We start from the raw sequence: 13,169 nt of genomic DNA on the forward strand, positions 1-13,169 counted from the left end.
AATTACATAAATCTTTAGTGAGCATACGTTTTTCAGATACAAAGGGTTTTTCAGATAAGTTATGGATAAGAATGCCGTCATCATTCATAGGAATTTCCATAAGAGCTCAAATCAAATGACGATCAACGTCAAATGGTCCTTCTCTTGTGGCTATCTTAAAAGATAAATTTTCCAATGAAAAATCACATATGCAAGTAAACATGGACTGGGCAATGGACCGGTATGCTGGCCCACCCCAATGTAATAAGTTATCCCAACCTACAGCTTGGAGCATAGGAAGGATATCAAATGGAGCAATATGATTAATGTCAACAGGATGTTCAACAATAACATTATGTAATCTGATGTCCTGAACATAGGATGAATCATCCTCGGGAGCCCGAAGATGACGCTTAGTAATAGGGGCTGATCTAGAGGAAGAAGAAGGACCCCGAGATGTTGTTTTTCTACCTTTGGATGTCATTTACAATAAGTATTTTAAGGAAATAGAGAGTTGCAAGGGATTGAGAAGTGGGTTTTCTCAAATCAGATTTTACCCAAGAAAAACTCCAAATCTCAACGAAATTTGAAAATAGAGAACTTTAAGAGTAAAATAAAAGAAATCTAGACTCAAATCTACAAGAAAAATGTAAAAGGAGCACTAACCTTGAAGATTTTGAAGGATGGATTCGACTGGTCGTGCGTCTGCCCGTTAGAGAGTGAAGAAGAAAGGAAGAAGAAGCATTTTTCCCAAATTATAAGAGATTCACACGATTCACGACTGGTCGTGGATGTACACAACCGATCGTAGTACGACTGGTCGTGTAGATTCACGACTGGTCGAGTACCGGCTAGAAAAATTGATTTCCAGCATTATATTCAAAAATTTGAAAACAAATCAAGCAATTATATACACTATGATACAAATAGACATAAATAATCACTTTAAAATGCACATGCCAAGATCAAATTTCATTTGGTTGAACCTGCTTTTGTTGAGCAGTTTAGTGAAAATATCAGCACGTTGATTCTCGATAGGAATAAATTTCAAGGATATAACTTTTTCTTCTACTAATTCCCAAATATAATGAAATCTAATGTCAATGTGCTTAGTACGAGAATGCTGAATTGGATTTTTCAAAATATTTATGGCACTGGAATTATCACAATATAATAACATAGAATCCTGTTTAATTCCGTAATCACTTAGCATACGTTTCATCCAAACTAGCTGTGTACACGCATTACCAGCTGTGATATATTCAGCTTCAGCTGTTGAAAGTGATATAGAACTTTGTTTCTTGTTAAACCAAGAAACTAAACAGTTTCCAATATAGAAGCAACCACCACTGGTTGATTTTCTATCATCAAGATTACCAGCCCAGTCAACATCCGAGTACCCAGCTAATTGAACACTAGTCTCATGAGGATACCAGAGACCGAAATTAACAGTACTTGCGACATAACAGCAGTCAAGTGCGACTCTTTAGGATCAGACTGATATTTAACACAAATACCAACACTTAGAGCGATATCAGGTCTACTAGCAGTTAAATACAATAAACTACCAATCATACTACGATATAATTTTGGATCCACATTTTTACCTTTAGAATCTTTTGAGAGTTTCAAAGTTGTACTCATAGGAGTATCAAATTTCTTACCATTCTCAAATCCAAATCTCTTAATCAAATTTATAGCATATTTAGATTGAGAAATAAACATTCCGTCAGGTTTTTTCTTTACTTGCAACCTAATGAAATAATTCAATTCCCCAACCATGCTCATTTCAAACTGAGATTTCATCAAATCTATAAACTCAATAGTCATGTCAATACAGGTAGATCCATAAATGATATCATCAACATAGATTTATACTAATAAGATGTGATCATTATGTTTTTTAATAAACAGAGTTTTATCAACACATCCCATTTGAAAATTATGGCTTAATAGAACTTTGTTAGTTTCTCGTACCATGCCATAGGAGCTTGTTTTAAGCCGTAAAGTGCCTTTTTAAGGCGATAAACATGATCGACATTCTTGGGGTCTTCAAAACCCATCGGTTGTTCAACATAGACTTCCTCATGTAGATCGCCATTTAGGAATGCACTTTTCACATTCATTTGGTAAATCTTAAACTTTCTGAAATGCACAATGGATATAAAGAGTCTAATTGATTCAAGACGCGCTACTGGTGCAAAGGTTTCATCATAGTCAATACCTTCAATTTGAGTGTAACTCTGTACTACTAGCCTAGCCTTGTTTCTAATTATATTGTCAAGTTCGTCAAACTTATTTTTGAAAATCCATTTGGTTTCATTGATGTGTTTATCTTTAGGTCTAGGTACGAGATACCAAACATCATTTCTTACAAATTGGTTAAGTTCTTCTTGCATCGCAACAATCCAGTTTTCATCAGTAAGAGCTTCTTTTACGTTAGATGGTTCTATCTGGGATGTAAAACATACATAATTACACATATCCTCAAGTTGTTTACGGGTACGAATACTAGTGAGAGGGTTTCCAAGAATCTATGTGGTTGGATGATCTTTAATAGTCCTTAGTTCAGAATCATTTTGATTAGATGAAGTATCAGGTTTATCAATTACAAGAACTTCATCATTATCTGAACTTGAGACAGGTGTATTTAAGTGATCATCAATGACCACATTGATGGACTCTTGAATCACACCGGTCCTTTTGTTCAGAACCCTATAAGCTCGACTGTTTAAAGAATATCCTAGAAAGATTCCTTCATCACTCTTCGTATCAAATTTTCTTATATTTTCATGATCTCATAAAATATAGCACTTGCTGCAAAAAACTTGAAAGTATTTGACAGTAGGCTTTCTATCAAACCATATTTCATAAGCCGTTTTATTATTACTTTTACTAGTTTAAACTCAGTTAATAATATAGCAAGCTATATTGACTACTTCAGCCCAAAGATTCTTAGAGAGCTTCATACTATTCAACATGACATTAGCCATTTCTTGAAGCACTCTATTTTTCCTTTCAACTATTCTATTTTATTGTGGAATTTTGGACGCTGAGAATTCATGTAATAATCCCTGGTCGCTATAGAACTTCTCAAAACTGCTATTCTCAAATTCAGATTAATGATCACTACGAATCTTACTGACTTGAGAACCTTTTTCAGTTTGAATCCTTTTAAGAACCTTTTTCACTTCTTCAAAGGTTTCTGATTTGTCCCTTAAGAAGACTACCCAAGTATATTTGGTAAAGTCATCTACAATTACCAAAATATATCTTTTGCCACCTTGACTTTCCGTCCTGGTAGGTCCTATAAGATCCATATGGAGAAGCTCGAGTGGTCTTGATGTGGTATTGAAATTCACCTTTTTATGTGAGTTCCTTATTTGTTTGCCAATCTGGCATTCACCACATATTTTATCTAATTTTTGTAGTTTGGGTAAACCTCTTATAAGTTCCTGTTTGTTCAATCTATATAGATTTCGGTAGTGTACATGTCCAAGACATTTGTGCCATAAATCAGTCTCGTCTGTATGGACCATGTAATACGATTGATTAGATGAGCTGGATTCACTAACAATATAGCAGTTTTCAGACGTTCTACATCCAGTTAGTATTATTGAACCCTTGTTGTTTAGAATCTCACAGCTTTGATTAGAAAACCAAACACTATGGTTATTGTCGCATATTTAAGATATGCTAAGCAAGTTATGTTTTAGGCCTTTAACATATAAAACATTTTTAAACAAAGGAAGGTTATAGAGTTGAACAGTACCTTGGCCCATAATCTTGCAGTTGCTGCCATCACCAAATGTGACTGAACCATTAGTCATGTCTTTGAGATCAGTGAATAAACCTTTATCACCAGTCATATGCCTTGAGCATCCACTGTCTAGGTACCACTTTGAATGGCTTGTTGCTTTGAAAGCGGTGTGAGCAACCAAGCAGGCAACTTTAGGAACCCATTTCAGAACTGTTTTGGGTTTAGGAGTATAGTTGGTCTTCTTCTGTCTGATGTTGTAAGAATGACCTACTGAGTTAGATTTTAAGAGCTCCTTGAGTAAATCTACTATCTTTTCAGCAAGAGGGTTTCGGTTCTGATTTTTAAAGTTGACATGGCTGCTTTTAGGTTTTTGAAAAGTTTTTGTATTTTTAGAAAAACCTTGATAAGTACTTTTCCCTTTTGAGTTTGAGGACTCTCCTTTCACAAACTTGGGAGGAGTATACTTTTGTTTAGGAGGTATATTCTTATCATAGCCCAATCCGGATCGATCGCCACTTTTTCTTGATCCGGATAATAGTTTTTCTAACTTTGGATCACCTTGGGCATACCTCCATATATCCTTTAAATTTTGAAAAGAAGATACTTCATTTTTAAGTATCTCATTTTCAGATTTCAGATTTTCAATCAGCGAGGTTTTGAATTCTAAATCGCATTTTGATTTTTCAAAATAATCTGAAATTTGGGATTTTTCTAAAACAAGTGATTCAAAACATTCTTTGAGTTTAAAAAACTTTTCTTTTTAAAGTTTAAGTTTGATAGCAATTTTACAACTTTCCTTGTATAGGGCATTGTAAGCATCTTGAAGATCATCTTCATTTTCATAATCACTATTTAGATTTTCTTCGCTAGTTGAATCATCATGATCTGAAAAAGTGAATTTGGTTAGAGTCATAAGGGCTTTAACTTTATTGCCCGTCTCAGTTTCAGAATCTTCTGATTCAGAAAAAGCTTTAGAATTAGATGATTCATCCCTTTTGTTTTGTCCTTTTTAGGACATTTGTTTGCTAAGTGCCCATACTCTTAGCAGTTGTAACATTGGCTATCTTTCAAAGACTTCCAACTTTTAGATTTAGTTTTAGATCTTTTCTTATCATTTGATTTTTGAAAATCTACCCTTTTCTTGCTTTTGAAAATCTCGTAAAATTTCTTCCCTAAAAGAGCCATATCGTCTTCAGAATTTTCTAAATCTGAGGTTTCTTGAGAAATACCTTTAGAAGATTTGAGAGCAATGGGTTTAGTTTTAGGAGCTTTAAAGTTTAACTCATAGGTTTGTAAAGAGCCAACCAATTCTTCTACCCTCATATTATTCGTATCACGAAGTTCCTGGATCGCGGTTACTTTAGAGTTGAACCGTTCAGGAAGTGAGCGTAGTATCTTTGCACACACTTTACTTTCTGGGATTTTATTGCCAAGACCCCACATTGAGTTCACAATGTCATTTAATCTAGTGTAAAAGTCCATAAACATTTCATTTTCCTTCATATGAATTTCTTCAAATTTGGTTATGAGGAGTTGGACTTTAGATTTTTTGACAATTGTAGTACCCTCGTGTGTCATTTATAATATATCCTAGGCTTGCCTTATAGTCTCACAAGATATGATTCTTTTGAACTCATCCGGTGATAGTGCGCAAGTGATTGCATTTAGCGCTTTTACATTGGCACTACTCTCATTTTTCTGAAGGGTGGTCCATGAGAAATATGGTGTTACTCTCATTGATTTTGAACTATCAATACCAGTCACTTCAGTGGTAGGTGGATTCCATTCAGTTACTGTGACTTGCCACACACTCTCATCCATCACACACTCTCATCCATAGATTTGAGGAAGATCCTCATCCTGGCTTTCCAATGGGCATAGTTGGAGCCATCAAAGGGTGGAGGCCTAGTGACTGATAGGCTATTAAAATTTGACATCTTATATATAGCTTAGATCGTTAGCTCAGGAATTAAATTCAGATAAAAAGCAATAAGAGCGAGTTATTAGGCTTTGATACCACTTGAAATGGCCAAGCTATATGTCCTAGGGAGGTTAAATACTGCGGAATATGAAACAAAGAATAGATAGCACTATACACCAATCACAGTATAGGAATGGAAAGCAACCTAAAATAGAGAAATTGAAACAAAAATTGTTCTAAGTACAACCTCACACCAAAAACCAAAGTTTATGGTAGGGCAACCTTATTTCTAGAACAAATAGAGAAACTGAAGCTCAAACTAATAAAGTAATAGTAAGAGATAAATTGCAGAAATATAAATCTCAACTATTACAACATTCACCACTGAGCTTGAAATGAAATGATTACAACATTCACATTCACATATACATCCCACACATGAATAATTAAAGATATGAAATAAACCACACAACCACAAAACACAAGGGATTATAGTGGTTCCCCTATGTGTACACCAACTGTTCAACAACAGCCACATAGCTACTCTACTCCTAATATCCTCACATAGGGGATATTAGCGTTCACTATTAAAAATAGGTTTTCCCAGGTTCACCTAAAAACCTTCACAATTGTGTCTTTCTCTGTGAGCTTACATAATTAAAAAAAACCCTCTTCTGAGTTTTCCTAGCTCTCCTCAGATAACCAATACAATAAGATTTTTCTGGCAAATCCCAAAAGAAAACCAAATGAAAGTAAATTACACAAATGTAAAATACCTGAATTTCTCCTTCATTGTAGCAGCCCAAAAGAACCAAGTTGGAGTAGAGATTTGAATGTTCAAGATCAATGTCCAATACTCACTTTATAATGGTTCTAGTTTCTAATAGATTTTAAATTCAAATAGAAGGGCTAGCTTTAATTGATTTTGATTCCAGAAAAAGGAAAACAACAATTCTTCTTTTCAGATTAGATTGGAATGTAAGAAACAAAATCAATTAATAAAGTTGAAGAAAGAGAATACTAAATATGCACATTAGCTTAAATAGAGCACAGACTTATATCTCAGAAGGCCGAATTAAATTAACTTGAATTGCTTAATTTATTCTAAGATTCGTGCTCTATTTATAGGTGAGCATGTCTTCGACTGGTCTAAGGACCTTTACGATTGGTCGTAGAACCAACAGATATTTGAAAATTCGGGTGCGATAAGATTTGGCAGTTTCACGACTGGTCATAGGTCTCCTTCGACTGGTCGTAGGTCTCTCATGACTAGTCGAAGTTGGCCGAATTTTAACGTTGTATTTTGAGTCGTAGGTCTGCGACTGGTCGAAGTAACAGTCGACACTATTCATACGACTAGTCGAACAGACCCTAAGACTAGTCGAAGCCAAACAGAAAATATCCAAATTTTACAACAACCTTACAACTAATCTAGGAAATTTTTAAACAGGTCGAAGCAGTGCTAGGACTAGTCGAACAAAGTCCAGGACTAGACTTAGAACTGTCCGAACTCACTTATATAAAACATATGAGTTATGTATCCAGAATGACCTACTCTAAAGGTCAACCTAAGGTCAGTCATACCTCAATAGTGAAGTAAGGACATTGAACATAGGAGACAAGTGACCTTTGAAAGTAGTGAAGCTTGAAGTCTTAATGGAGCTCAAACTTGAAAGCTTCTTGAGATCTTGAGGTTGAACTTGAAAACTTCTTGAGATTCTTGACTTGTGAACAGTGCTTGTCAAACAAAGTTGATCTTGAGTAGAGCATAGTTCTTCATAGATGCAAGCTTCATAATAGTGTCTTTGGCACCACAAATTTGACAATAAAAAGGGCTATAAGCTATGGCACTTACAATACCGTGCGCTCATGTGAGATAACCACCGCCTATCAGGGAGTCTCATAACAACCTGCCTAATGACTTATGTAATGGTCAATCACATCTCATAACAAACATGCAAATGATGCATATGGGCATGTAGCATGATGTTATGCATGATTATCAAGCATAATAATGATTGATCTCACGCAATCACCATGGGCCTCTCACATCGCAAAAGGCCTCATCTAGTCACGATGGGTCTCATACAATCATAACGGGCCTCTCTCATTGCAATGAACCTCATAGATTCACAACAGGCCTCATATAATCACAACATAATACTCCTCACACATCATAATGGGCCTCATTCATACAAAACAGGCTTCATACCATCATAATGGGCCTTACATGGTCACAAAGGGCTTCGTACAATCATAATGGGCCTCAGGTAATCACAATGGGCCTCACTTGGTCACGATGGGCCTCACATGGTCACAATGGGCCACATCACATGGGCCTCATATACATCAAGTGGGTTGTATCACATGGGCCTCAATAATGGGCCTCGACAATCGGCCTCAACAATCAGAATTGGTATCGACAATCAACCTTGACGTAAGGCGGGGTCCACAGATGGACGACCGATAATGGATCAAGTAATATCAATGGGGCCCAATCATTTGCATTAACCCACTAGAGAATGATGAGGATATGCCTAACAAGGCCTAAGGGAAGGTCACAATGTGGACATTCAACCATCATTGCCCATCAATGTGGTCATTTAACTAATATTGCTCTCAAGGAGTGGCCCACAAAGGGTCAAACATACAGTGGACCCGCGGCCTCGCACAAGGGCCTAATATACATCATCATGGGCCTCAATCGCATTCAAATGGGCCGATTCAAATGGGCCGAATCAAATGGACCGAATCCAATGGACCGAATCAAATAAGTTGATTCAATGGGCCGAATCACAAGGGCCGAATCAAATGGGCCGATCAAATGGGCTGATACAAATGGGCCGAATCAAATGGATTGAATCAAATGGGCCAAATCAAATGGGCTGAATCACATGGGCAGAATCACATGGGCCTTAACCCATGGACTCCAAATACCTCTCAATGGGCCTCTCAAATACAACAAGTGGGCTGCACTACTCGGGCCGCACCATTCATCCGTTTATAGAGATTGTGTAATGACCCGGAAATTTTGTGCAAATCTTTCCTTGGTAGTTGTTTTTGGAGTAATTAGCGCTATACTCGATTTCTTGTGAAATCTGCATCAATCACTTTAAATTATATCTGCATGACTCAAAACTTGTAGATTAGTTAGCGCTATGTTACTCTGAAATCTGGGATCCATCACTAAATCCAGTTGTTCTGGAGAATTTTTGGAAGTTTTGGATCGGACTTGGACTGCACGTCGAAAGTCCGTTAGCGATGATCTTAGGCTGTTGCGGTCACCATGTTGGGCTTGACCATCACCTAAAAAATCAAGTCCATGTGATGTTCTGGGTCGATTTGATTGAGTCTGGAGTGAAGAGTGTGAGAACGGTTAGAAATTTATTAAGCTTTTATGAAATCTGAGTCGTGTCGCTTGCGCGATGATTTTAAGCAATCTGACCGTTGGATTCTGACCCAATTTCACCCTCTGATCAAGGAAGGTGACCCAGGCATATCCTTGTGCTTGTGGACCTGATCGAGATTCTGTGACCGTTGATTTGAGTGTGGTCCGCCATGGCTGATCTGAAGAGCCGGTCGGTACGAAAACTCAGCTTGACCTAGATCCATGGCCAGTGAGCTTAAGTCCGACCTTTCGTAGTTATAGGCCCACCAGAAGTGCTTCGTTAGATCGTAAGAGGCAGGTTTTGGTTATACCCTAAGTATACTTTGGCCCTGGGGTTATTTTCATCAATATTAGGCCTATTTATAGTCCTTAAACCCTAGCTCTCTTTTCCATACGAATTTTCTCTAACCCTACCTAAGAAAGAGAGTGGAAAAGAGAGAGAAAGTGAGAGAGAAGTTGGTGAATCATCTTGGATTCTTTCCTGTTCTTCTACATCCTTGAACCTTCACTTTGAATCGTTATTCTGACGATTCTGAGTTCATCTTTGGGTAAGTTAACCTAACCCTAATTTGTGTTAGAGCTTATATTAGTATTGTTGTTGTTGTATCTCATTTCTATCATTGCTTTAGGGTATTCTATCGCCGTTGACGAAGACAACTCGTCTGAAATCAATTCGGTGTTCTTTTCTAGCTTAAGGTGCGGACTTTAAGTGTATAGGTTATGGTTTTCAAGGCTTTCAATGCCAGTTAATGATTTATTCTTGTTATGGATGAGATTTCACATGCCAAATGTTGTGTTTACTTTGCGTTCCTGATATGCATGTGTTATATTGAGATTTGCGTATTCTATGTGTATGTATAAAGTATTGTATACGTATAAAATATGCACTTGTGTTTGCCATGATTATTTGTCATGTATGTATGCTAGATGTGTGTGCGACAACTCCTTGATAAAAGGAATTGTCCAAAGGCGTGTATTTCAACATACGTCATGTATGTTGTATTATGTATTCTAAGTGTTTGTAGAAATGTCTGAATGATCTAAAGTGTGATATTTTAACCTAGTATGGGCGTTGAGAAGCGATTCTCAACTCTCCCACTAGTGTGTATGATTTCCTTCTTGCAAGTTACATTCCTTGTTGTTTAAATTCAAGCATTACTTATGCTTACATTTATGTGAAGTTAATATTCTTCAAGTGCTTATGTACCATGATTTGAGTTGTTGTTCCATTACTGTTCCACCTTCAATATGAATATCTGTTGTAGTGTAATGTGTGTGGGACTATGCATTAGTCTAGGAAATCGGTAATCGGCCTTAAGATTGTGGCTAAGGTTGCTTTCGCCACGTAGGATGTATTAGACGAACCCGAGCCGTATTAGAGTTGTCGGCAGTGGTTTGGCCACGCGGAGTGTTTGCACACTCTATGTCGTTCGACCTAACGTGCGCTCGTACTAGTCGAGTTCGTCAAGTAACCCGATTGTCCGATGTATATTCACCATGTATGGACGCTACTGCTTGAATATAGGGTATCGAACTTACCAGTGAAATCCTATTAACCATGGTACCTTGATCCACTAAGACTCATGAGCTGGACATGGTGGTATGGGACACCGTGGTCGAGCTGTCGGCCTACGTTGGGGTGACGAGCCTCCCCGTAGTGACCAGTAAGCAATTAAACTCGTGAGCCGATTATGGTGGTGTGGGACACTATATTCGTGCTGTCGGCCTACATTGATTGGTGACGAGCCCTTGTAGTGACCTCGAGCATGCTTGGATACCGCATTGAGGTGACGAGCCTTGGTATAGTAACAAAGGTATGATAGGCGTGCATTGATTGGTGACGAGCCCTTTGTAACGACCTACAACCATATGATCGTATGAGATGTCTAGGATTGACGACCCTAGAATGGATCACTATTTGGATGGTGATATGAGGAAGGTATCTTAGCTTCCCAATCCTACTGTATGAAAAGGACTAATAACAACTTGGTAATCATATTCATGCATCACATTTGCATGTACTTTGCAGACGTGGCGCACTTTGAGGTGGTGTCATGCGTAACGTAAGATGAAGACGCTGAGGGTGTACGCGCGAGGACACGCATCATTTTGCATACATCCCTGCATTAACAAGAGTACTTAGGACTTGTTTAATTGTTCTGCTTTATCATTACTGTTTGATTGAACTGATAACATGTTAACTAGTGCCTTATTGTTCCACTGAGTTGATCACTCACTCCCACGTTCTGAGGCGGTGTTAAACACCCACCAGACTCTGTCTTAGGTTCTAATGTTGCAGATGTTGATGCGACTTCTGAGGCAGAGCGGGAGATGGATGATGATGAGGCTGCTTTCTCTTATATGCAGTTTTCAGACGGGTTCTAGCGAGCCTTGGTCTGATGCATGGGATTTTGGGATTATTTTTGGGATTTAAATAATGTAACTTGACACTTGTAATTTTGATAGTAACACTTACATTACGACCTGGTATGTTTATGTACTTCAGGGATTTGCACTTGTACACATATATTTCTATAAGTCTTCCGCTTGCTTTCTTCACTTATCCCTGAATTATATCTATGTTTTGGCTTAATCTATTCCATGTTTTATGCACTAATATAGACAACATACATCCATCATTAAATATGTTGCATAAGTGATGTTTTGGAACTCGGGAGCTGAGTTATACTCGACCCCCGAATTTCAGGGCGTTACAGATTGTTTTCGAGCATTATCCAGATAATGAATCAGATCAAAAGATCTTCTGACTACCACAAATAATAGTGATGATGAAGATTTCCACCATTAAATTCTAGTAGGCCCCACCATAGGATTTATTTCCCATCCACTCTGTTCATAAGGTCACAAAGACCTAGATTTAGAGGAAAAACAAATATCATATTGGTTCAAAACTTCTGTAATCCTAAAAGGGGTTTCAATGGTGGGCGTTCAATCCATTATTTTTTGTAGTGTGGTCCATCTGATAACTGGATCTGTCTTATTTTTAGTCTCAAGCCTTGAGACAGTCTTGCCAAATGGATGGACGGTTGGATGAACCAATACATCAGGGTGGGGTCCACGAACATGGCCCACCTTGAGTGGCTCGCAAAAAGGATGGATAGTATGGATACAACACATACAATGGGGTCCACAAAGCCTGGTGACGTAAAACAACAGCTTAATAGCTGGTGTGAGACGCACTAGCCTCACATCATGCAAGTGAGTTCCATGTGGGTATGGCCCACCAATGCAGGATATTGCATTATATAATATTATATATAATATAGTTAAATATAATATAATATTATATATATATATATACACACACACACACGCACACGCACACACACACACATATATATATACATACATACATATATATATATATACACACACACTAGATCCACCATCCAGTTACATCTGGACGGGTCAGATTGCATAAGGTGGGTCCCACGTGGGAGTGGCCCACCATATCGTTTATCTTACATCCAATCTGTTAATAAGGCTGCACGGACCTGAATGAAAAGGAAAAATAAATTTCATATTGATCCAAAACTTCTGTGGCCACAAAAACTTTCATTAGCAGACGCTCAATCCACTGTTTCCTGTGACGTGGGCCACCTGAGTTCGCTACACAGCTGATTTAAGGAGGGGCCCATCGGTTGAAAAGGGGCCCACCTAATGCATGGTGTTGATTTTCAACCCACATCACGGTGGAGACCATGGTTGGGACAGTGGTCTTGCCTCAAACGCAGTAGCGTCCTGCTGCAGCGTCAGCAGCAGCAGGCGCTGCATGATATTTTTTTCTTGAAAAAAAGTATTTTTATAGTTTTTCCTATGTGGGGCCCACATTAGGTGAATCCAACTTAGCCATTGGATTCTAGGAGTCAAGATGGACCAAACAAGCTCAATATTCAATATATTTTGGGGTACAGAAACATCAGGATGGATTTCAATGGTAAAGCCACTATTTTCTATGTTATGGCCCACCAGAACATCGGATTAACTTCACATTTTGGCTTAACGCCTAAAATGAGCAGGAGAATGGAATGGACGGCATGGATTAACTTTATACATCAAGGTGGGGCCTGTATGAGTAGTCCACCCAAAGAGTTTAAAAA

The sequence above is a fragment of the Magnolia sinica genome, chromosome 9, assembly GCF_029962835.1.
Source record: "Magnolia sinica isolate HGM2019 chromosome 9, MsV1, whole genome shotgun sequence".
Taxonomy (NCBI): Eukaryota; Viridiplantae; Streptophyta; class Magnoliopsida; order Magnoliales; family Magnoliaceae; genus Magnolia; species Magnolia sinica.